Source organism: Anas acuta, chromosome 2 (genome assembly GCF_963932015.1).
Source record: "Anas acuta chromosome 2, bAnaAcu1.1, whole genome shotgun sequence".
Classification (NCBI taxonomy): Eukaryota; Metazoa; Chordata; class Aves; order Anseriformes; family Anatidae; genus Anas; species Anas acuta.
Genome location: NC_088980.1, coordinates 41,320,969 through 41,348,421, shown reverse-complemented (window position 1 = coordinate 41,348,421; position 27,453 = coordinate 41,320,969). Strand labels below are relative to the sequence as shown.

The window sequence follows — 27,453 nt, the reverse complement described above, 5'->3', positions numbered from 1 at the left end:
GGTTTAGGTTGGATATTAGGAAGAACTTCTTTACTGAAAGGGATGTCAGGCTGCCCAGGGAAGTGGTTGAGTCACCATCCCTGGATGTCTTTAAAAGACATTTAGATGTAGAGCTCAGTGATATGGCTTAGTGGAGGACTTGTTAGCATTAGGTCAGAGGTTGGACTTGGTGATCTTGAGGTCTCTTCCAACTTAGACAATTCTGTGATTCTGTGAAATTCTGTATAGAACATATAGATAAAACATATTTTGGGAAAGACAGAAAAGAAATACAAGTTAGCCAATTAAGCAAATCATCAGCAAAGCTGAGAATGGGACCTACAAATCCTGAGTTCAAATTCAGTGCATAACTGGAATCTTTCAAGGTATTATCTCTTAGTTTTTCCTTGTATGCTTGTAATCTTTAATGTAATCTTTGTAAAAAACAGAGCAAGAGGTGTAGATGTAATTATTCAGCTAACTGAAAAAGGTTCCATGAAGTTTGGTACTAAAGTGTTAAAGGCACTGTACTAACTATACACTGCTAACTTTTGATTATGTGCGAATTAATTTAAGATGTAGTTTACACAGGCCAGTCCTTCAGTTTTCTTGGCTGCAGTGAAGTACGTGAGATTATGTAGTATTCTGCCTTCTATTATTCATACTTGCACCTACCTTCTTTAGTCATCTACTTACAAGTTGTTTCTCAGGAGAATACTCTGTGCGTGTATTCTGTAGTCTGATTTACATATGTTTTGCTCTATCTGAATCATTTCCAAGTCCCCTGTCATATCCCTGAATAATCAAATGTTGACAGGAGATCATCAGTTTTATTCCATATGGGAATTCCTGTTTACAGTCACAGAATAACATATTTAAGAGATTATGTTTCTACAGCCATTGCAACTTACAGAATTACTGCCTCATTATTGGTATTTCATACCAAGAAACTTGACAACTAGCTTATGGACTTATGGAATCATGTTAATTAAAGAAGAAAGGCCTTCCTTTCTAAAACCAAGAAAGCTTTTATCTTTAACCTTCTCAAACTGAGTAATATACTCAATTTTAGCATGCATATAATTTGTAGGAAATTCTAGCCTGCTTTTGGGAAGAATTGGCAATTCTGAATCTCAGGAAAGGCAAAAAGAGGAAACCATATGAGAATGTTTGGTTTTGACTGTATGAATTAGCCATGGATTTGAATTTAAAATCTTCTGAACTGAAAGTTTTGTTGTTTAATTTGCCTAGATAGGCAATAGTAATTGGGAAAGAAAGGTCTTCTGAGTCATTTTGTTTCTTGACTTGCAGGAAGCTTAATCATATGAATGCTGTTCAGCTGTTTTTAACAGGAGATGGTGAGAATCACAATGAGAGAACTACTTATTTTAAAGTATTTGACATCTGAGAGTCCTCTGATTTTCTCCCAAACTAAAAACTTGCATCCAATAGAATTTTGATTCCTCAATTAAACTAATTGTCCACTGCCATGTTTTGGCCCAACTTCTTTCACTACTTTCAAGGCAGCTCCAGTATGTTTTTAATTTCACCAACCAGCATGCATTCCTTTACTTAAGCAGTAACTGGATGTACTCATTTTTGCTCAGAATTTAGATGTACTGTTACTGAACTACTGTCTTTTGTCTGCCTCCATCTCCATTGGTATAGTAAGTATAGATGATGTTGGGTGTTAGTCTCAGCTATGGAATTGGTAGTCTGCTACACTCAAAATCTTGTTTATGGACAAAGAAGAAAAGGAAATTTTTAGATGTATACATATGTGTATATATAGAGAGAGAGATCACCATTTTTTTTGATTGTACAGTTGAAGTCTTTGCAGTCTAATTCAAAAATCTTTATTAATCTAAATCTGTTACTAAAAAAAAAAAAAAAAAAGAATAATAATTAAATTAAAATTGCTCTGCAGATACTTAACTTCTTCCCATTTCTGGGGGCCTATGCCACCCTTTCACTGCTCCTCTGTGCCCTAAGTTCAGTGGCTTTGTTCTTGTGGGGGTGTTACTGTGAGTTGTCAGCATCTGAGTCCAGTTCCAGGAGGAACATGATGGTCGTATTTATGGCTCCTTCTTCCTTACTTTAGAATTCACCAGCTGGGATAATTTTTATTAGTTTTATATCAAGCTTTTGTACCTTTGCTGTTATCTACAGCTCTAAGATACACCTGAATTTTTAATGTATGATGCATGTTACATGTGTTGGGTACTAATTGTTTTTCCTCTTGGTTACCCCTAGACTCAGTTTTGTCCAGGTCTGCATTTTGTTGTTGATCATGGGTGAGTTGTTTGTAGTCTCCAGTGCCAAGTCTTTGCCTCATCTCCTGTCATCTCATACCTATACTCCTCTGCACTGCATCCTGTGTCTTTACTTCTCAAGGCCTCTTCCACTGGACCAGACCTATATCTCTTCATACTACATCATTATCTTAGTCATAGGTATCTTATTCTGCATGGAATAGAGGTTTGTTTAAAGCTATGTTTGTACTGTACAAAATAAACAAAAGTGAAACAAATGAGTGGGACACACCTGGTCAGTTAAAGGAGTCTTGGCTATGCCAAGTAAAACAAAGCTGTGGGGAGGTCAAGACAAGCTCAGAGAGAGCAAACCTGAGAAGCCTTGCAAATTCACCATGAAGCTTATGGCCTGAAATTAGCAATGGTAGTATTATATTGCAGAGGTATAGGATTGCAGCTATAAGAACTTTTCAAAATGCAGTGATGTTTGCTTATGTAGCCCATGTGCTGCTCTTACCACGTTCAAGAAGTACAAGTAATTAACACAGCAGCTATGTTCCCATGTCTCTGAAAAGAAGGCCATATTACGCAAGTGTGGTCAGTAGGGTCTGGCTGATGTGTGATCAGCAATACTCATTTGAAAAGAGAGAATGTTTCAGAGCTTGCCGAAATGTGAATTGCAGTTTCTGAGTGCATGACCACATGGCTGAAAAAGTGGTGAACTAGTTGTCTTTCAGAGCAGCAAACAGTGCCACTGTAGGATAAAAAGGAAAAGCTGAAACCAGGAGATCTATTGTGCAGGATGGAGAAATGATCCCCTTTGCCAAATATGTGGTCTGAATACTTACAACTCACTGCCTGTGCATCTGGTACAGCCTACGCTGCAGTGCTGGCAGTCAGGAAGAGAGCACCGGCCTTGTGAACTAAGCAGAACGCACCCTTCTAACCTTCTAGCCATCTTGGCTCCTTCAGTGGAGCTCCATGAGGAATAGTTCAACTTCTAGCTGCTGAAAAGATCACAAGTTATCCCATAGAGCATCTTCCTAACTGAGTTTCTTCAACAGTGTAGTATGTATATGTTCAATAAACTCAGTCCTCTATAAAGTCTTTGAAACTATATATTGTATTTACTTCATTTAGAAAGTTATTATTATATGTTTTAACTAACAGTATCTGGAATTGAAGGCTTTCTTTAAATTGATTATAATGATTCATTCTTTACCTTTTCTTAGGCAGGTAGGTGGTGATAAAATGGGATTGTACAGGATGATGAATGTTGGCACACTGTGTCAGTTTGATGTAGTAGATCTGGTGCTCTGGCCCAGGGCTGATGACACAGAATCTGCCTAAAGGGTTGTGTACTCAGTATCTGTTGTGATTCATTTGTGGTCCAAATCCAGCCAATAAAAATAAACTGGAGGCACCAGTGTGCCAAGCAGAATCGGGAATGACCAATGTTACACCTATTAGCAGTGTTAGTATGAGCGGTCCACTTGTGAAGACCTGTAGGAGCCAGCAGCAGCACAATAAACCCCAGAGACTTTTGTAGAGCTCTACAATGCAGTCTGTTAGTCTTAAATTATTCTGTGCTGAATGGATTATTTCTGCAATTAGGTTTATATTGCAGAGTGTAGGCATTAATAAATGAGGGAGGTGTAGCACTGTAACTGCAGACAGCTATTTTTAAAGATATCCTCAGTTAGGCTTAAATTAAAGTTAACCTATCTGTCATCTCTTCTCTGAGACAGACGTTCCCCATGCTCCTTTACATATGGTTTGAATACCCTCTCAGTATCACAGAATCACAGAATTTCTAGGTTGGAAGAGACCTCAAGATCATCGGGTCCAACCTCTGACCTAACACTAACAGTCCCCACTAAACCATATCCCTAAGCTCTACATCTAAACGTCTTTTAAAGACCTCCAGGGATGGTGACTCCACCACTTCCCTGGGCAGCCTGTTCCAATGTCTAACAACCCTTTCAGTAAAGTAGTTCTTCCTAACATCTAACCTAAAACTCCCCTGGTGCAACTTTAGGCCATTCCCCCTCGTCCTGCCACCAGGCACATGGGAGAACAGGCCAACCCCCACCTCGCTACAGCCTCCTTTAAGGTATCTGTAAAGAGCAATAAGGTCGCCCCTGAGCCTCCTCTTTTCCAGGCTGAACAAGCCCAGCTCCCTCAGCCGCTCCTCATAGGACTTGTTCTCCAGGCCCCTCACCAGCTTCGTCGCCCTTCTCTGGACCCGCTCAAGCACCTCGATGTCCTTCCTGTAGCGAGGGGCCCAAAACTGAACACAGTACACGAGGTGCGGCCTCACCAGAGCCAAGTACAGGGGGACGATCACTTCCCTAGCCCTGCTGGCCACACTGCTTCTTACACAAGCCAGGATGCTGTTTCCAAGGTTTGTTCGCTGATTTTGTGTATTTCTCTGTAGCTGCACTGTTCTTTTGTATACTGCAGAAAGATCTAGAGGATTTTCTCAGTTCTTCAGCCAAACATCCTTGGCAACGAGCTGAATCTTCTATTTAATGATGAGGGGTTACCCATCATTTTAAAATGTGTTTACCCTGTATGTTCTCATTCCTATTTATCAAAAGTGCATGCTGCAAATGTTCACTGTTTGCTGCTTGGAAGAGACAAGCCAGTGCATTGCATTCACAGAAACTGAAAACAGCAACAACAAAAAATATACTGAAGGGTATCCTAAAGCTTGTTTCATCATAATCTGCAAAAGAAAATACAGTGAATTTTGGACTGAATTTCTTTAACCATCACTGTTGCACATAACTGTTTTTTTCCAAAAGCAAATTATACATTTCCTCTTCACTAAAATGTGTTAATTGCTTGACAGTAATTATTCTACCTTTGCCTCATTACCAAATAAAACACTATGGCTTAAATATCCTGAATGGTAGTGGCTAATATTCTGTACCTTTGATTCATTTGTATGTTTATAAAAACTCTTCAGATTTGTTGAGCATTTTAATATTCTTTCATATTTGAGGAAGATTTTTACAATGGGATAAGTAGATGGAGGAGGAAGGAAGAGGACTAGGAATCATTATAAATGTTTTAAAACATCGTTACTCTATTTGAGAACCCAATAATATCAGTTCCGTTTAAATGACACAACTGTATTTTTGTAACATATGGGAGAACTTGATAGTAATTTGCAGTCCCATACAGCTTTCCACCTAAGGCTTTGAAGTGCTTTATAAACATTGATGAACTAAATCTCTTAGCACTCAAATAATGATAAGATTAGAATACACATTTTCAGGATGCAAAACCTATACAGAGAAAGAGGAGCTAGCAATAGCTTAGGCCTTTACCCATGGACCAAAGCTGTGGTGGCATTTCTTTTTGGAGTGATACATCTCATATCATGGGTAAGAACAGCAGGTTCTTGAGAATCTGTTGTGGGCCTATTTCACTCCAAGCCATAGGATGAAAGTCTCTTTATTCTTCTTGTATTTTAGCCATGTCATCATCTTTCTTCTCTCAAAATGGAGACCTCAGATATAAGAACATTCTTAAAGCTATTTACTTGCTTGAAAAGAGAATCTTTTCTATGTGTTCCTGAAGATAAGACAAAATTTAGTTTCTATGAGTTTGACTCATTTCAAATCCTGTTACTCACACCACTGCTTTTGAAGCTAAAATGCCGAAGCAGAAATGTAGTGATGTAAAGCTGCATTTTGTCATTGTTCCTAGATGGTGTTGATGCAAATGATTGCATGGGTGTCTTAGTACTGGCAAACAAAATAAACAAACAAAAAAGACAAAAACTAGTGGGAAATGGGGGTGTTGAATTTCTTTTATGAGCTTATAGGTGATCTGCAGAAGCTTCTAACTAGCCTGAAAAAAATCAGGTATAATCATTTCTGTGGATGTCAACATTTTCATCTGTAATTGCAAAATGTTCTGTATGCAATGGTCATGAAGGAATATAAGCCAACCCTGCAGGCTGACGTAATGACTTCTTTTTTGATTGTGGAAATACAAACTACATAACTGCTCCTGTGTGATAATCTTTGTAGATGACGTTATGCAGATATTTCTCCGTAATCACCAGTGACAGGACCTGTGGGGACAGTGTTAAGCTGAGGCAGGGGAAGTTTAGGCTGGACATCAGGAAGAGGTTCTTCACTGAGAGGGTGGTTGCACACTGGAACAGGCTCCCGAGTGAAGTAGTCACAGCACTAACCTGTCAGAGTTTAAGAAGTGTTTGGACTGTGCACTTAGTGACATGGTCTAAACTTTTGAGTAGACCTGTGTGGTGCCAGGAATTGGACTTGATGATCCTTATGGGTCCCTTCCAACTCAGGATATTCTATGATTCTAGATACTGAATGACTTTCTTTATTAGTTACTGAGTGGCAAAGGCGAAATGGTATCATGTTCCATTGAAACAAATAGACAAAATTTAGTTGTGTCATGAAATGTGCTATTTAAATAGGACTTGCTTGCAATAGTAATTAAATCTTTTTGTTGTTGTTGTTTTGTTTTGTTTTTAAGCTTGTAACATCCTAAGAAACTTTTTGAAAGGGAGCTTAGGATTGCGAGGAAAAAAAGATTACAAAAAGTAAAGGTTGAGAATTTGGGCAAAGTTGTGTTTTCCTGAAACTGAAAATAATCAACAAACAAATGGATATGGAACTGTTGCCATCTCAGGGGGAAAGATTCAGCCTGCTAAAGCAATGACTACACGTTTGTTGTTGTTTTTTTTTTTTTTTTTTTTTTTCCTAGTCAATTTTATTAGACAGTAGTAGTATGGCAAGGAAACTCATATCTCCATATTGAAAAAAAAATCAATGTAGTAATGGGACCTTTTATATAATTTTCCTGACTTTTTGTGTAGGTGGGTGTATGTGTGTGTTTATGGGTGTGTGTAATTGTTAGAAACTCAGAGATGGCATTAGGGACATTCATTTGGAGGCATTCAGTTCTAGCAATGCTGTAGAAATGTGCTCTGGTGGTCAATGTACATAGGGTGCAGGCTTGCTATCTTCTGGCTGTTCTACTTAGCAAGTGTCATCCATTGATACACAGCACTCCCTGGTTCTTTTTGTTGATGAATTATGTGTTATTTGATCAGTCTCCATGAAGGAATCAGAAGTTAGAAAAAATTATGCCAAATATTTCTTTATTCTTATTGTTCAGTGAAACCATATATTTTACATGATGCATGAAGCAGGCAAGCAAAAACTGATCTCTGCATAGTTTCAATCTCTCCTCTTGTCAATTCACAACTACTGCACTTTTACTGTGTTCCTTGCACAGGCACTTGTCCTTCCTCGTTTGGATGTACTTTGCCCCCTTAAGCTACTCGTACCATTAACTTCAGATTGGTTACTTCTCAGCTGTGTAGTAAAAATCTTTGTGTTATACTTCTTTCTAAATGTTTTGGATGTTTATTTGGTCGCTTCTTACCTATAGGAGATTTTTATTTATGCATCCTAAGAATATAAGTTGGGGATAGAAATGCTAACTTTTTAATCATTTTGGATTTTCTTGCTAATAAAAACAGCAATGTCCATGTAAGTGTTGACTTTCTACAAATTTCTTTTAGCTTGTTACCCTGTCCTTCAGGTGCAAATGTGATTATGTCTTTTAAACACATTTAGATTTTTGTTTTTCCTTTTTTGATTCCAGACAGTATCATTTGCTTCCTGCCTATTAGGCCTTTTATTTAATATGCATTAGCCTGAAACATTCCATGAAAAATGTGTTGAAAGTGAATTTTAATATATTTCAGAGACTTAATAGGTATTAATAGAACAATAATACCAGTAACAGGCAAAAACTGGATCTGTAGCTTTACAGCTTGTAAATTAAAGCCAATGTACTAAGGGAAAACAGCATTAAGAGAACATCATTTGAACATTAAAGAAATTGTGTTTGTAATCAGAACATTTGCCAAAACCATATCCAAAGATGTAAAGGTCCTCTAACACGCTTCTTTTGCAGCATGCATTTATACAGCTCCTGATGTCTTCATCTGTCTAATTTAATTAAGTATTTGAAAGTGCAGCCAGAAGGATAATTACTACAGGAGTACCAGATACAAATACAACTTAAGTGGAGGTAATGTTTGCAAAATGTGGTCTGCCGACAGCCTTGGATATAGGACTCTCTCTCTACATGAGCACAGGGATGGATTCCTATCTTAGGTAGAGCATCACAGAGAATCAAGAGATTTGACTACTTGCTCTTCTACTCTGTTTTCAATCTCTGACTTGAAAGTACATTGGCACACCACCTGGATAAGAAAATCTTTGAACTCAGTGTTGCTTGAAGAAAAAAGCGATCTTCCTAGCTGGAGTTTGAGTGTAGCTGAAAAAAAGAAGGGACAAACTTTTCTATTTTTTTTTCTTCTTTGTAATTTCCAGGGTTTTCTTATAGTTTGTCTGCTCTGAGATTTCTGTTAAGAAAATTAATCTTCCCAAGTCTTTTTTCCCAAGTCACATGAAATGTGGTCATGTTCCCAACCTTGCTAACATCCCCAAGCACTTTAGAACATTTCCAAACATGAGACTTAATTCCATGCACATAAAGAATTTTGAAAAATGATTCTGGTGAGAGGGGGTGCATCTTGAAATGCAAAGCTATGGGCAAGGTGTCTAGAAAGTGATCAAGAACAGATAGATACAGTGGACAGCTAATCTTTTGAACAAGTAGTGTTTTATATGCATTCTGTCCTCAGTTTCTGCCAATAAGAGGGCTTTTCATCAGTTCTCATGGTAGATTTTGATAAATTGTATCTATCAGTGGGTATTTTTTTTTTAAACCAAAAAGAAATAGCTTAATGGAAACAGTACATACACAGTCATTAATAGATCATAGATGATAGATGACAGCAACCACTTACAAAATCTGTTCACTCAAAGAAGTGAGTGAAAATTGAAAAGACAATTAAAAAACTATGGACTAATCTCTAGCTAGGTGATCATCATAAGCTCAATAGTTGTTTTGTGTCTAGCTGTGCATGTCCTATCACTTTAGGCTCTGGTTTTCTTGGCATACAGCTAAAATTCTAGTGTTTACTTTCTAGGTAATTCAGTCACTAATAATTTACTCTTTTGAATCCTGTCTGTGATCCTGTAATATATTTTCAACTTTTCTGCATTGGCTGTTATCATACTCTGTTTCCTCCCTTCTATTTCGTATTTCTGTTGCTTTCTAACACTACCTGCTGTAGTGACCCTGTAATCATTTACACCAAAAGTGGCCTGTCTGCTTATATCCCTTACAAGGTCTCCATAACAGTGAGAACCAGATGCTCTGTTCCCACCTTGAGGAATAGGGGCAAGGCTATCTCAGGTTGTGTGAAATTGATGGACTTCAGCATTTCCAAGGCATTTCCAACTTTCCTCTTGTTTGACACTGACACTTTTAAAACCTGTGGTATGTACTAATATTACAGTAAAGAACTAGCCAGAGCCTCTTAGCACAAGGTGTACACACCTCTACATACTCCAAGAATATTCCTATGAGAGAGGGTGGTAGACAAAGACCACCATTTCTGCTTTTACCTACAACAGCAGGAGTTTAACAACAGCAGGAGTTTACCTAGGAGTATCAGGGGTCTTTTTCTGAGACCTCTTCTGCCTCCTTCTACAGTCAAACTCCAGTCCTGGGCTTCGGTTTTCACCCACTAGTCCTTTCCTGTATGCTGGAAGGACCAGCATCCCAAGAGAGAAAAATCAGTTTAATGCCTTGTAACCCTTTCAGATTCCCTTATGTCAACGTCTGTACATGAAGTTAACTCATGCAGTAAATTAGGCAAGAATAAAAAAGACACTAAGGAAACATTCTTAAATGAAATACTTTAAAGGGCTCAAAATCCTCAAATTGCTGCTGAGCATAGCTTGAAAACTAACTTGGAGTTTAATTTGTTTCTCTTCTCAAAGTGACATGGGTTTTGCAGTCATGCTCTAACATTAATGTTTTAAGGGACTAAAACCTTATTTTAAAAATGGAATTAAATCCATCTTTAAGGCCCATAGGGAACTGCCAGAATAGGTATTTATATGACCACATACTTTTAAAGTTTCATCTTCACTGTAAAATGGGCATTGCTAGTGGGCATTACAGGGAGACAGCAAAGTCAAGGGAAAATCCTAATAGAGGAATTGCATGACAGTCTTTACTTAAGGACATAGGTCATAAAGTACGGGAGGAGATTTCAGTAATATTTGTTTTATGCTAAAGGCATGTTCCATGCATTTGTTTCAAGGCACCAGATAAGGGAATGCAGGACAACTGAATATTGTCAAAGGAATCAAACTGAGAGTTTTGGAGTCCAGTTAAGAGGTGCCTAAAACTAGGAGGGTTTTCTGAGAGCAGAGTTGGCAATTGGCCACAGCTGCAATACAGATAAGTTTGCAAATGTTGTAACAAAAAAAGAAAACTTTGAAAACTTGGAACAAAATAAAGGAATATCAATGGAACAAAATAAAGGAATATCAACATACAATTCTGAAGGATCCATTCTCTCCCAGAATTTTAGAAGAGTTATATTCTCGGATAATACAAAATTGTATGAAAGATTAGCCAGTTCAGATGCTGTCTTAAGGGCTTCTCTGTAGCATATAGTAATTTTGGAAGAAAGCTTTCAGAATACTTTCATGTGTGGATGCTCCTTAACATGGAATAGGAGTCCCTGATCTTTGTTTACATTAAATTATTTTGAAAGGAATAGGTTTAAAAGTGTTTATGTACATAAAAGCAATAAAATGCAATTATATCTTGTAGTGCATTCGCTAGAGCAACTGGTGCAACACATTTTCCCTTTTTTCTTCCTCTAGTTGGTTAGAGAAATAGCAAATAAGTCTGGAAAGGATCTCAGGATTGATTCTTTTTACCTCATCATGGATGATTATGTTTAACCAAAAATTTATGTTCATTTTTTTCAAATATCATAGATGAGCCTTTTATAAGCTTGTAAATGATCAAAAGCTCAGTTTATTTAGGACAGAGAAAAAATAACCATATATACCTGCTACCTGTAAGAATTTAAATTTGGTATCTTGCTCTGGATGAACTGATGTTGATTATTACAGATAGTTAGCATAATTAGCCATTCTCCAACTAGTAACAAAGCTTGACAACCAGCAGTTATACTTTGTTCTCACTGAGAAGTTAGGAAGGCTCCAGCTTCTCCATTCTGGGGTTACTGAGCTGCAACTGACTTGCTGTATGATACTTGGCATTTATTTTGGACTCTGTCAGAAACCCTGAGAAGGTCATCTGACTGAAAAACAAATATTTTAAAACCTGAAAATCTCTCCAGGTTCCCTAGCCTACTACTGTTTCACAACTGTTAACATTAAAAAGTTTTTTCTGTTATCTAAGCTGAACTTTCTCTCTTTAAAATCCAGTTTAAATTTGTTATTTATTATCATTTTCTCTGTGAATATTGTTTTTCTCTTTTCAAAAACTTATGTTCTTGAAATCTGTTTGTATGTTCTTAGTCTTCTTTAGGCTGACTCAAATTTTGATTAGATCTCACTTAGAATATGAATTTAAGGTCTTACTTTCAATGGGAGTTTTTCCTTTGGTTTCTCTGAGGAAAAAAAAAAAGCTGAAGCCAATGCCAAATTGTTATAGTCTGAATATTAAAGAACACTTGAAATTGATTTTAACATTATACACTTTTTTTTTAATAACAACAAAAATATTCTACAATTTCATGAATATGTGAATACTATTATGTATAAGCTAAATATCTAAGCATCTCTAATTAAAAATCAAGAGGAAAAAGAAAACTAATGGGCATAATCTTCAGCTTCTGAATTGACCTTAGCCTGCTTTGTCTACCTTACAGGCTAAATCTTGCTTCCAGATTTGTCATCTACTGCAAGGATATAATGAGTCAACCTTACTATGTTGAACCTAATTGGTACACTTGTCTCTTTTCCTTTGCAGATTGTCTCATTCTAGATAGATGATTGTATAGTTATTGTGTACTTTCACAAGTATCATTTTAACACATTTGTGGATGAGTGTGGGCCCATAACTTTAGATAATGTTGCTGTCTTCTGATTACAGTAACAACAGCTATGTTAGTTGGCTTGTACTTGTTTTGGCACAGTTGGATTGCCCATAGCTATGGACTCTGGAAACTTGTAAAAAACTTACAATATTTCATTAAAGTAAAAATTGCTTAATAATTTTGTACATAAATTCTAAGTAGTGATTAATATAAAAATATATATTCAATTTTTTTTCTATTTGTTTTACAGGAAACTGGCACATAGTTCTCAGGAAGCTCATGCAAGTATAAAACCTATTGTACTGGTGGAGTGTTAAATAAAAATCACCTTTAAATTGATTAGATCATGGTCATTTCAGAGCAAAAAGACCTTTAACTTATGAACAGTGCTCTTCACAAACCAGGTATTTAAATGGAGATTGAAGCTCAGGTGACTAAAGACATATGAAAAGCAAGATGAAATGCAAAATGTCATATTAAATGTTTGAGAATTCATTGAAACATGCCAAATGATTATTGATGAAATACTAAGATTAGAGCTAGAATTCTACAGACAAAATCAGTTTTGAGTTTTCACTGAGAAATATTCTGCTGTGATAAGGTTAAACTAGAACAATGGTCATTATGGGGAGTACTCTACAGGTTTAAACACCAATGATAGAAGAAGTTGTGCAAAGGTATATGAAAAGTGTACAAAAAGGTATATTAAGATCTTTGTATTTAGTTGAGAAAGCATGCTGAAAACTAGCTGGGCAGAAAGAAGGAAAAATCATTAGATATTAAAAGGAATGGCATAGACCAGAGAACAGGTTGTCAGCGCAGGAACTTGAGATAAATGATAGGTGAGAAATGGAAAAATCAATCAGAGGAAGGAAAAGAACAAGCTAAGGCAGAGTAAATGGGAATGTAGCAAAAAGTGACAACATGAAACATGGCATGGAATTATGAGCTGTGGAAACTGATCATAACCAAACCCCAAAACAGAGACACTACCCAACCAAGCAACCAGTCTAATCACCGTATCTGATGTTATGGACTTACAACATAACAGAAAAAAATAGATTGAAACTTTTTTTCTGTACTCTGAATTCTGCAGTTTTTAAGATGTGTAAGCAGAAGCCTTAAGAAAATTAGCGAGTTATGTCCAGTGGGGCACAATATGTCAAATGCTGTTTCTATACTTCTTCATTTTGAACATGTTTTCTTAAACAAGAAAACAACATTTCCTTGTTGAAAAAGGCTAAAATTGGTATGAGCAGATTTTTTCAGAGTCAAGTTTGTTTAGTATCATGACCAGAAATAGAAAGCAAGGAGAAGAAAAATGTTAAAAACCATCAAACCAAACAAATTGACAACAGATGTAAAGAAAAACTGCATGGAAATTAAAATAGAATTGCATGGTAACATAAGGGCAGAGAAACTATATATATCTTATTGGAGAGCTTTAAACATTAAAAAAAAGAGAGAGAGAGAGAAGTCCTCCAGGCAATATTTTCACTAATGGAAATTATTGCACCTATTACACTTTATTTATATGAAACAACATTTCCTGGATTAAGTTGTATGTCCATGCCTTCTAGATGAGTTCAACAAAAGTACAGCAATTCAAAAATATTTAAACATATTATTGTACAAACATTCATCACATTGTAAAGCCTTCACAATTTCTTTAATGACTGTTTTCTACCAGTAGGGAAGGAACACCCCAATAATTTTCTTTGAAATTATGCAACTCTGTCCCTTCTTGCTGTCTAGTTCAGTAGCCTCTTAGTCCTCCTCCTCTAGAAGCAATCTGTTTCTATCATTCTCCCCATGGCCACTTTCCATTTGCTTCTTCATCAGAGTCTTCAATTCCTTCTTAAAATCATCCTTTTCACAGAAGTGGTCACAACTCCTCAATCAAGAGGATTAGAAGAGAGTCTTGCAGGTGTGTTGGTGGCTCTCCTTTTTTGTTCTCTTGGTTTTGTTTCTCAGTAGCATAAATGTAATACACATGCCTATTATCAGCTCCTGAGTGTATGTTTGGCATTGAATAATCTAAGTACATAAATTATCATGTACTCAAGATTCAGAGGACTGGATTACAAGCGGCTTGAAGGGATTTCTATTTTCTGTCATAGTTTTTGCTGTCTCACTGGAAGAAAGGAAGGTTTATTGGTCTTTACTCCTCAAAATGTTTCAAATTTTTATCAGAATTCCTGTCCTCCCTTCCTCAAATACCGGTGACTGACTTAAGTGCAGGATTACATCTCCCAGTTACTCAGCAACTTTGTATTGGAATTCCTTTAGTACTCTTCAGGGATATACTTTCTGAGCATTTTTTACTATTTCTTCTACTGATGTGTTCCAAGGCCTCTGTTACTGGCTCATCAGTTTGAGACAACTTCTAAATATCTGTACAAAGCACTGTTTGGGTGAAGAAACCTAAGTTCCTCCATAGCAAACACCAGTACAAAGAGTTCATTCAGCTTTAACCCTAAAAGCGTGCTCTTTTACACCCCCATCATCCAGCAGCCTCACAGAGTTCATGAACCATGGACTCCTGTCTCACGTATTTGAGAAAGATGTTATTATCCATTAGCAGGTTGCTTCTGTTCTGTCATGTTGTATATTTCTAACACGTTAAGGTTAAATGCTGTTTTTTTTTTGGAATGGATGTGACTTGCTCTTTTTGAGATTGTTTTTCTTGCTTCTGACCTTTGTAAATTACTGTTTAATGGTGTTTTTCTTTGTTGTTCTACAAAAAAAAAAAAAAAAAAGGAAAAAAAGGATGGTTTATGTTTCCTCTGAACTTGTACTTCTGCTCTGTTTCTACTTTGAAAATGTCTTCATCTTTTGACTATTTTTTTAATCTTCTAATAAGCTTCCTTATTGTTATATAGTTGTCCCTTTTTAGGTTATGTGCTCTTTCAGTGACTGTTTCTGAGTTATGTCCTAAAAAAATATTGAATTTAAATAATAAAGGTCACTATGTCAGTATTATTTTGATCCAAACACAATAGTGTACTCAGGAAACGATCAAGCCTTGTTTCTCCTCTTCTGGGTGCTAGTTGTTGCAAGTAAATGTAGTTTAAATAAGTGTAAAATTGTTTGTTATGCACCACTGTGACATTTACCCAGTATGTGTGGAGATAAATCTCTATTATTAATCTTCTGCACTTGCAGTGTCTCATTTTCTTTAGCACATCACAATAACAGCCACTTCTCTAGATGCTTATGCATGTAATAATAATAATAATATCCCTTTTCAATTTAGGCATGGAAATTTCAGTCTGTAGGGATTCAGTTCTTGTTATTGACATTGTTAATATTTCTGTCCTGTTTGACTCTCAGCTTTCCTTAACATTTAAATGCTCCTTCACAGATGTGATTACTATGCCATTCTATATAATCAGATCACCTTCAGCATTACTGCGCACCACAGCACCACAGATTTTACTTTCCACCACATTTTTTGACATATCATTATTATCACAGAGCCAAATATTCCCGTTCACCCCCAGATTTTTAGCTTCTTGTAAAGCATTTGAAAGCAACCTCGATCTGGTCACCTATTTTCATAGACTTACTGTGATAGCAGTTTTATTTGTTGAGACTGTAATTCATTCATTCCTGTTAGAATTTTATCAGATTATACGTTAAACTTTGTTTGAAAATATAAACCTCAATTTAATCCCTCAAATATCTGTTGCATCAGGTTATTCTCCTTCATCCCTTTTGTCTTAGCTTACTGTTTTCTGAACTATGCCTTGAGCTAAATCAGCAGGACCTCTCCACTTTGTCTAGTCCTTGTCAAGATATAAGAAATGTTTCAGAAATATGGTATCACAAAGATCTAAGCCTTGGGCTGCTTATAGGCTCTTCTTTCGCCTTGAGCAATTCTTTCTCATCCCCTTCCTTCTCACTGCAGTAAAATTCCTTCCCACCACCCAAGGAGACAGAATTATATTGTCCTCTTCACTGACCTGATGTCCCGTGGCAGCAGTTTCCCACATTGGCTTGCTTGCTTTAAGCCTAGGCCCCTATGCCGTTACTAATCCATATACATATATATACATGTATATATATTCATAATATGTAGCAGAGTATTTTCCACCTATGAGTTTCATGTAGCCAGGATACTTGGCTGGCTTCCCCTCTGCAGATGGGAGGAGTCAACAATTGAGATATCATCCGTTGACCTGATTGTGTTTATTGTTCCTATAAATAATTCCTGGATTACATGTTTGTTCTCCTCTAGGTCACTTGCCAACTAGGTGACTAGAGACCACCAGGAAGCTAGAAGTATATTCACATATAAGAAGTGAATAGATAAAAAATAGATGAAAAAAACTCTGGGGCAGTGTGGGAAAGTACTGGAAGACTGTAACAACTGAGGTCTGACACCCAAAATCCATCTGACAGAGTCAAGCCAGGGAGGTAAGCTTGGGTTCAGTGTGCGTCCTAGTGCAAATTGCTATTTTTTTTTTTTTTGCTTTAGTTAGGCTTCCACTAAGTCTTGTCAATGGTTGAAAGTAAGAAATTAAGTCCATGTTGAAGACATTTAGTCCTAGATGGTTAATAATCTTTGTGCAACAACTGATTCTGTGCATGAGTGAGGAGTGCATGTTTATTACCTGTGTAGAAAGAAGGGGAAAGTCTTTTGCACACCCAGCAAAAACAATCAGCATAACAGTGTTGCAACACAGTTGCCTGTGTTCAGTTTTACTTTCAGTGCTGCCTTGGAAGGTCTCTGTTCAGTAAAACCACTCCTAATCAGTTTAGGATTGCTTTCCTGAAAACATTACCTCTGAACCTGCAAGTTTTGTTTGCCAGAAAGCAATCAATGCACGGTCTGCTGCAATCTGTCAGACACAGGGTTTGTGTTTTTTCCAGTGTGCTTCCAACAAGCATTTTCTTGCATTGTGAGGCCTGTGCAAAAGAGATAAGGCCAGCCTCAAACTCCTGAACAAGCCTGAAAAGGCATTTTTTTTTTTTTTTTCAGCAAGAAAAAATAGATGATGCTGAATTTTAATCCAGATCTGCATCTCAAACTGGAAGCTCAAATCTATCTCTATTTCACATGCACTGACCCCCACAATAGCAGAAAAGATTAATGTTTCTTCAGGACAAATAAGGATTGGTGGTTCCTTTGCCTTGCTTTTCTTTGGAGAGCCCCTGAATGTGGCAGACTTTTGCAGTTTGTTCACTACACAGCTTTGCTTCTGTGTGTGACCATGTCAACTGCTGTCAGAGCATCACTGCCATTTGTCAATGCCTCTGATGCTTCATTTCCCAATGTTTTGTCTTGGACCAGTTATTGGACTTCTGCTGCTGCTGCCAGGAGATTTGTGCTCTTGAAGCTGGTGACATAGACAGATGCCTGTTACCAGTGCACTGGCGAAACATCGAGCCTAGCAGGCCATGAGTGATCATTGTGCTTAAATGAGCTGTGACAACCATGCAGTAATGGCAGCGGCTGGCAAAACTGGGGAGCTCTGCAGTGTTTAAGAGCTTTTTTTTCTCCTGCACAAGCAAAACCCTGAAAGTGAGAAGCACTCTGTACTTCAGTGAGACCCATGAGACTTGAGTTTCTCTTCTTTCTCTGCTCTTTTATTACAGCAATTAACATAAAGCAATATTGTTAATAAGGTTAACATTTTGTGTGCACGTGGCATCAACTTGCCAAGACACACAAGTAAGCATTTATAGCAACTACTAATTGTTTTTCATTTGTGAAATCTGAAGAACTACTACTGAAATTAATCATGGCATAGCCTTTTAAATTTGATATAATTCAATAGTTATTAGATTTAATAAGCAAGAGGATAGATTGAGACATTGTTAACAGGATACAGAATCTTCAAGCCCCCATCTGAAAGTCAGTGTTGCTTACAGGTTAAGTAGCTTCTGTGCATTGAATTTGGCAATGCTTGGAGTGGATATCCAGTCCTCACTGTTCATGTCATAAATCTTCATTATTCACATTCAGAGACTGGCATGAAAACCTTGCGTGGAAATCTGGATATAAGTGGGATGAGGCACCCAGCCATGTAGTGGAACAACTGAGATGCTGAACCTCAGAGCATGGAAGCACTTGCAGGATCTGTAGGTTAACTTGGATTTGTAGACATGCAGTCTCCAAATTAGCTGCCTTGAGGGTAGCCTCAAGAGGATTTAAATAGTTGGAAAGACATGCCACCTTCACTATCAAATGAGACCCACCCAGATCAGAGTTTTTAGAGCCCTGGAAAGATGGGAAATTCTCCATAATTTTTGTAATTGTTCTGTGGTTGAAAGGAGTTTCCCTTGGGTATTCACTTAACAACTTCTGTAGGCTTTCTGTTAATTTGAGAAATCACCAAGAATAGTATGTACAAAGACTGCACAGTGTGAAAAAATCAGGTTCTTTTGGCAAATATATTTATTTTACTACTTTGAATTCTACAGGTATTGTTACTTCAGCTGTCACCAGGTTATCTAAATAACTTCCAGCAATATGCTAACATGTTAACATGAGTGAATAATCTCAGTCATGAGAGGTTCTTTCCTTCTTTTCATCCTGACAACTGAGTATATATTTTTGGAAGGACCAAATGAAAATGCAGTTTGTGTAAGAAAGTGAGCCAAATGTGTATATTTTGCTTTTATATCATTATACATATATATTTATATAAATATTGTAGCCATATAGAAAGATAGACTATGTATTAAAATATATCTATTTACATATATTTATAAAATTTCTTCATTGCCTTTTTTTGAGGCAATGATTAAAAGATTCCTCAGACTTTGGGAAAGAGATGTGGCTTAAGGTAGTAATCAAATGCAATGGAAAATTTATTATATAGAACAAAGGCAGCTCAGAAGCAAGCATCTAGTCATCTGCATGACCAGTATCCAGGTTGAGGTTACAGGCTAGATATTTTTTGAAGGCAAACAGAAAAAAATAGGCTCCGCACCTGAGACGTGAATGATTTAAGACTTTGAAGAGCATGGAAGGAATACAGGTTTGCATTAATCTTGTACCTAAGGCAGTGAAGAAGAGCTGTTTGTTATGTATGGCAGTGCAGCTTGTTAATCAGGGCAGCTTGTTAATCCTTTAGCACAGCTTCTAAGAGAGAACAGTAGCTAGTACCCATACTCTGAAACTCCTTAAAGCTAAGCATTCTTATACAAATGATTTTTTGTTGTTGATGCTAATTTATTTTCTTTGTAAGGATGTGGAGAAATGTTATGCACGTAGATACATAATTTCCTTCATGGATGTCTATTTAAGACACGAATACAAAAACAGAGTGACTAATTCTGTGGGTTTTCAATATGTGTATGGTTGTTCCTCTGTGCACAACAGAGGCAAAACTAGAAGAAAGGAATCTGCAAGTGTTGGAAAATGGCCAGGCTGGACAGAGGAACATTCCTACTGCTTGCAAATCTCTGAAATCCTGCAGTTCCCTACAAGACTTACTACTCTTTGAGTTTCTCTTGACTCATATTTCATACAGCAAAACTGAAGCTGACAATCTGCCCGGTGTAACATGAATCCAAACCCAGCCATCTCCAATTCTCCTGCTGCAAACTCGAGCTGTAGAAGACTGCCAGACGTGGACTAGAATGGCGCAAACCAAACTCTGATTTTATTTCCTCTTTCCTAAAATCTTCCTCCAAATAAATTGGAATTTTATTTCAGGCATGCAACTTTTCTCACCTTTGCTAACGCCTTCCTCTGCCAGCAAAAATATACTGCAGGTACAGATGTCTAGATGAATTATCATATTTGAAGAGATGGGTAGTTTCCCAATGTTTCTCCTCTTCTACATTTAAAGTTTAAGTCTGTGAAATGGGTATTTATCTTCTCTCACTCTTGGGCTCCTTAGAAAGTTTGAGAGGATGGATTTTCATATGATCTGATCCCCAGCAGTCGGATAGGCTCAGCTACCAAGAGCCTAGTGACCATCATAAATAAGCCACCCACTGATGGAGGATGTGTAGAATTGCCTAATTTCAGAGTTTACTGTAGTTCTCTGCTTGTTTTCTTAGTCCATCTAGACCTTGTTTTGGAACAAAGCCTGAAAAAGTGAAGTAAATATGCCAAGGAGCAAAAAGATAGCTTAAAATATCGAATATTTGTTTTTAATTAAAAATATTCCTAAGCAAAATAAATAAATAAATAAATATCTGATGATTCATTGGTTTTGCATGTAAAACTGAGTATAGGTTCATACATGTATGTATGAGATAAAAACAGTATCTGTAAAAAATTTAGCTGAAGTATAGTGATGGCCAAGCTGGCTTTTCAGCTGCATGTGGCCTCTGGTGCCAGGCCTACATCATGCAAAAAGAAAAGGGCTGGGAGAGCATGGAGACTGTGAAATATTTCCAAATTGTCTGGGAAAGCTACTCATGTCTTGTAATTTTTTGTTTGTTTGTTTTTAAACATGTGAAGGGTTTGACACATGGCCTGAAAGGGGAGGAAAATTGGTAATCCCTTTGAAAGAATACAGGGAATCATCTCATCAGACAGTTTATTTTTCCCTTGTTGCTTATTTTCCAATTTTGATAATGCATATTCTTACTGCTTTCATTTACATTTTACTAATGTTTCTGTCTCTGTATATATCCAGTTCTCAGGGGAACGTGGAATATGTTTCTGTCAATAGTTTGCAAGCTTTATGTTTTATTTTGGAAGAGGCCTAAGGTAGTGATGATTCAGTAATGAAAAGAGAATTTCCAGTGAGTTGAGAAACTTTAGTCTGTTGTTAACTAACAGCCTACTTATTAAGTTCTTGTTGAACTTTCTGTTCCACTTGTCCACCTGCTGGAGAAGAGCAGACAGCAAAAGTGGGCAAAATCCTTCCTTCCTTCCCTTGAAGAAAAGGTAAGAAGTTGCGGAAAAATCATATCATTTTGAATCTCTTATGCCTCTCCTGTCTCATGTGGCCCTGCAATGTGATGACTGTTCTGCCCCTTATGATACCAAGTTTTGAAAGGGAGGAGACCAAAGCTGTAACAGGCACAGACTGATGAACATGAAGCTGGAACTGAAGGTACGAAACTGGGAAATAAAAATGGTGTGCATACTCTTTTTTGCCTCTTTTTCATTTTTGGAAAGAGAATAATGCTCTCCAAAGAAGGCTGGAAAGAAAAGCAAATATCACTCCTTTCTTCAAGAAACAGAATCTGAAGAACTACAGGCTGGTCAACATCACCTTGATCCCTTGGAAGTTGATGGAACAAAAAATCCTGGAAATCATTTCCAGATAATTCAAGGGCAAGAAGGTGGCTGGGAGAAGCCAGCATTAGTTTATAAAAAGGAAATTGTACCAGACCAATCTGTTTTTTTTTGTTTGTTTGTTTGTTTGTTTTTTATGGTAAGATGACTGGTTTGGTGGATGAGGGGAAAGCAGTGGATGTTTTTAAACTTGATTTTAGCTAGACTTTTAACACTGTCTCTCATAACATCCTTACAGGAAAACTGATGAAAGGTGTCCTAGGTAGTCTTTAGACCCAGATGAATGTACCTGAAATAAAATAAAATAAAATAAAATACTCATCATTTTACACATTCAAGATGGGGCTATAAATGGGCTATTATCCTGTTGGAAATGGATCTTGATATCAGTTGTTGACAATTCTCAGAAAATTTCAATCCATATTCCTGGGTTTTTATGAAGAGAATAAAGAATAGAAGCTTATGCATACATACATACATACATTTATATATAATAGAAAGAATAAAATATAGAAACTGCTCCAGATGGCCATATCAGATGCACTAAACACATTTCTGATCAGTCTGCTTCAGAAAGCATGTAGCAGATAGAACTGGAGTCTAGAGAATTAGGAGGAAAAAAAGGTGACAATAACTTCTCCTTTTTGTCTCTCTCTTTTCAGCACCTGTATTTCTAGCTGTGGAGCACTCTCAAAAAGCCAAACAAAATCATGGTGGTGCTAAAGACAGCAAGTTTCTGCCTTTTCCTCCAGTAGCCAAGAGAGACATATATCAACATGTATGCTTGTCCCATGTGTTCCAGGCCCTGTTGGATAAAAAAATAAAAAAAGGTTAAAAAAAATAAAAAATATGTATATTATTATTATTATATTATAATATATATTATATATATATAAACGGACAAACAACAACAACCAGTTGAGAGCTATTGTCTGACTGTTGAATAGCTTTTCTGAACAGTGGGACTGAATGGGCTAGGACTTGTTAGTCTGGAAAAGTGGTGATGGGAAGGGAAATGAAAAGGATGATTAAGTAATTTCTGATATGGAGATGATGGATTAGAAACAATTACTTATGGCTGCTCATAAAGGGAATCACTGTAATGAAATTCCTCTTCCCCATGTTCCTCTCCATATCCCCCATCCCAATGAAAGAAAGAAACAAACAAACAAAGAAAGAAAGAAGGAAAGAAAAGAGAATGGGAGGAAGGGGGAACTGTTTATTCCTTCACCGAAGCTGTGACTGTTATTGCCCCAGGAATGTAACAGTGGTGAGAAGTAAAGAAGCCTCTAGAAGAGCTGAGGTATGGGGCAGGAGGAATAGCTGCTCTCAGTCCTGGTGGTCTGGTTGCTGTCTGTGGTGAAGAAGGACTCTAGCACTGGTGTTAAAGAGGTGCTCCATGGAAAGTTTTCCTCCAAGCACCCAGTCCAGTCTGTTTTTGAGGGAGGAGACTGGGCTGAACAATCCTTCAGATTACCTGAGTTAGGGCATCCATATATCCTTAGGCAAGATGGTGTAGAAGACCACAGGACCTATCCTCTTGTGAACTTCATTTCCCAGAAGATAGCTAAATCATGTTTTTAATTATAAATTTTGTCAGTATGAGCACAGTTTCCGCTGAATTCGATACAGTCTAGCATTTGATTATTTGTTTGGGGGGGGTGGGGGGGTGGAGGGAAGGGAGGAGGCAGGGAGTATATTTTAAAATCTCATAACGCAATTAGAGTTGTATTTAGGTTGTGAAAACTATTGTCAGAACACAATAGCTGGAGAAAGTGCCAGCAGCAGGAACAGGGTGTGATAGCAGTGACATGTATCGTCCTTTCTTCCTGCTGTCATTCCTTGTGTCCCTAAGTACTGGCATCTCTATCATTTAGTGTCACATGCCAAATATTAATTGTAATTATTGTGAATTTAAAGTTTGGAGTCTTCGTTATAATAAATACTATTAGGCATGCTTTCTGTATTTTTGCCTGCAGTACTGTTTGTCTTGAACAGAACCTCTCATTTTTGCTTGTGGTGATGTTGTCATTGAATGGTCAGGCATCAAAACCCACTGATTATGGGAAATAATGTGGAAAAACTCCTACATAAATACCAGTCTCCATTTCACTAAAAATAATGAGTAACCAGAAAGTCATAATATGTTTTTGTTGTTGTTTTCTGCCTCTTTTAGACTCTGTTTGATTGGTTCCCAATTAATGTTTCAAAGTCGAAAGCCAGGAATAAATCAAGAAAGATCATAACTAGAGGGATGCCAATGTGTCTAAAGGTAATTTGTCTAGTCTGTGAACAAAGGTGCTTATGGGGTCATGACTAGTAATAGTATTCTAGTGATCTTTTCCACTTGAATGGACAACTTAATGAATCCTCATAAAATATTCTGAATCCAAATAAATGGCAGGTATCCTACCAGAAAAACATACTTCTAGTGTTTTCTGAGGCAGTGTTTCAGGTCAGAATATGATATAGCCATGATCTGAGACAGTGTCCCAGTTAGAGGAGCATGAACCTGATCAGAGCTATTCTGCCCATTAATGGTCTCGACTAAACTTTAGTACAAAGAGATCAATGTGGTTAAGAGAAATGATGTTGCCTTCTTACAGACCTCCAAAGGTCTCTTGATCCTTCTCACAGCCTTTAAAACATCCATTAGCCCTCAAGTTCTTTCTCTTTTACTATGTAGTCCTTCAGGTGCAAACTTTGAATCCTTCTACATACCCCACCCAAACACTTCTGTTCTCTCCTTTCTAACCCATCACTCTTTAACCAGCTGTCATTAATCTAAAATTACATATACTCCATCATTCATAGCTCCTTAACTTGCAGCACATGTATTCAGAAGCAGATGGAAGCAGGATGAAAAATTGCCTGTACTGCTGGGTTTCATTTCCCAAGGCAGACAGAGACTATAGATCAGGAAGGAAGAAGAAACAGACTCAATAGGAAGATGCACACAAACTTTGTTGTACTGTAGAGCTTGTTTGAACAGCTGTAGCAGAGAGCTAGAGGGTTATTGCATGATCAGAAAGGACAGAAGGCTTGCAGTGGAACTGGGAAGGAGACCTCTGGCTACGGCAGGCAGAGGTGAAAAGGAATTTTTGTGAGTAAGGAGAGTTTTCAAAGATCACATGGACTAAGGTTTATCTCCAAATAAGTCATACTTGGTCTCTACTATTCTTCAACAAGTCTTTGCAGGTATTTTGCTACTTGGAAATTATACAAAATGGTATTTCTAGTCCTTCTGTTTGAATAATGTTATACTCCCAAAATGTGCTGTGCTTTTTGACTACTGGCCTGTCATCAGTCTCAGGGAAAGTTTCCTTAGCTGCTTTGTCAGCCAGTCTCAGTAGTGAGTTTGTGCAGGACTAGAGACACCCATTAGTCAGAGCAGAGACAGCTCTGAAGTAGACATGAAGACCATCTCCACCTTCCAACAGCTGAGAGACGTTCACTCACCTTGCTTTTGAAAACTACAAAAAAAAAAAAAAAAGTGCCTTTCTTAATGACTGAAGACAAAGTGTTATGTACTTCCAAAGCTCTCATTTCTTCTTGAAATCTTTGGATACATCTTGCTCCACAGTTGCTGTCCTTTGTGTTGTTCCTTTGGCATGGTGGGAACACAAAGCTTCCCTGGCACAGTCCCCTCTAAGTTCCCACCAGCGGACAGATTTAGGTGGTTATGTACTTGGCCCACCTGGGCTTTTTGTTGTAGGCCATCTCTGATGTAGCATAGTGCTTGCTGGGTGATGTGAGAACAAATCCAGTGCTGGCATGGGAAACAACATGGCTGGGAGAAGTACTGTCCAGGGAGGGGCACATAGGCAGGAAAGCTTCCCAGCATTCAACGGAGAGTACATCTCTCTGTCCCTGAGATCTAGATCATTTCTCTGAGAAATGTGAAGCTCTGTGTTATATCACCACATAACAAGCACCATGCTGCTCTAGCAGTGGCGTGCCAGTGCAGGGCAACACCAGGCGACTTCTTTTCTCTACTTAATGTGGGTGAATGTGGAGGTAATGCCGTATAACAGAGCAGAGCTAGCAGCAGAGATGAGTCAGAGCAATGTCAATTTTAGCCTCCTAGGACAGGCAAGAGTGCTTAGTTCTGCCTTCTCTAATGCCTTCCCTTACTGACTTAATGTCTTCAGTGGCTGATAAAGTACAAAGAGAATTAGATTATTCCTTACTCTTGTGCACTGGGCCATTTTAGGAGGAAGCCATTATTGCTGTCAGATAATAGCAGTTTGCAGTTTTGCTGTACCCAATGTCTTGAAGGAGGGAACAGATGTGTTCTTCACCTCCCCAGAACATCCCTCCTAAGCAAGTAAGAAGAATAAGCACTTGCTGAGAGGAAGCTGAGAAGAAAAAAAAAAAAATAAAAAATCTCCAAGTGCTAAACGAGAACTTTGCAAAGTGGTTAACAATGTCCTAGGCAGTGGCTTTTGGAAGAGTTGGCAGTCTTTGCCACTGCAGCAGCTGGAGGAGTCGTATAGCTGAAGTTCCAGAAAGTTGCCTAAGGATTTGATATAAAAATAGAAAGTACTCCCATATAATGGTCATGGAAGAAACCTGATTTTCAGCTGCCCTGGCACATCTATAAATTAGGCCATTAGCCTGCTACTCACAATTTCCTCCTGCCATTTATAAGTAGCAGAGAACGACAGGGTCTAATGTAATATGATATGGAAAGTTTTGAAGTAGATTTAAATTTAAAATGGAAAATGAAATGATGGTCCTGTGTGTAAGGGCTGATGTAATAGAAAAAATGTATTCCCCTTGCCTAATGAATTTACTGGGAAATATATTGCCAATTATGCTCATCTTTCTCTGCTAAAAGTCACCAAATAACAGCAATAACAGCTGTGGTTATTTAAAGAGTTGCTGGTGCAGGGCAGATGAGAAGAAAGGAGTGGAAGAGCAAAGGAACCTGTGAGACAGGCAGATGGAAAAGTAAAGTGGAAATAAAGAGAAAAGGCTATGTTACTGACAAAGATAGAATGACTGCTAGAAAAACTGTGTTTCAAATATCATCTTTACATAGGTAGTTCTCCAGAGATTTCTGGCAGGTGCTTCATGCCCTAGGTTAGCATTTCACTGACAAGGAAAAGCCAAAAAGCTTTTTAATCTGTATCATTATTCTGTTGTCAAGATCCTCCACATCAAAACCTTGGGTTTGGATTTTGCTGTGTTTCTTTTCAAACAGTGTTTCTGAATCATGTACGTGTCTGTTGATACAGTCTCTGGAAGACAAGACAAACCAGACTTTTTTTTTTCCTCCCAGAAACAATTTCTATATTTCTTCAATAGAATAGAATGACGTTTTCCTGTAAAGTAACGTCAATATAATGAGAATAATCCATAGTAATTGATGCTCTGTGAGAAAATGAACAACTTAAATGAAGTATATGAACAGAGTCCTGATGACAAAGGACAGGTCTCTGAACCAAGCCAATGCAAATTTGGTCCTGAACCTACAGTCCATGTTCATTCTCTGCATTTTACTTTGCTGGTCTTATTTGGCATGAGAGGTATTTCTGGTAGTTTAGATAGGTTTGATGATTCCTGGCCAAGACATTAAGAACGAAATGAAAGCCCAGCCATGAAAAACAGCCACAACGACAGAAGTGAACATGTTTGATCTAGTTTTACTCAATGAGTGGTATTTACAGAAAAAGAAATAATGTTATTGTTAAAAGGTACTATTATGAACTCACTGAAAATGAAGCAACCTGTATTGTAACCTTAGGCACTGCAGCATTCAGTAATATGAAGTGTTCCGCCTTTAATCTTACACCTAAAATCACCACCCTTTAATTTCTTTATGGATACATCTTTTATATGCTAGCAGAAAAGAGCTTTGACCCAACTTTCTGTTTCAAGGTCCTTATTTCTATACGGAAATCTGTGATCCTTTAAGGACCACGTTATTTCTCTAGTGATATGCTGAGCTTTGTATAAAGTTCTACTGCATGTTTTTCCTAGGCACATTATTTCCATTTGAAAAGAAT

General features: G+C 37.5%; 1 long non-coding RNA gene across 1 annotated transcript; it reads left to right on the top strand.

Annotated features, from left to right (window-relative positions):
• Positions 1-1,385: 1,385 nt before the first annotated feature.
• On the top strand, positions 1,386-12,643 carry LOC137851703 (uncharacterized). Its single transcript, XR_011093373.1, has 3 exons — positions 1,386-1,646; positions 2,233-2,273; positions 12,482-12,643. It is a non-coding gene; the product is annotated as an uncharacterized lncRNA (long non-coding RNA).
• The last annotated feature ends 14,810 nt before the right edge of the window (positions 12,644-27,453 follow it).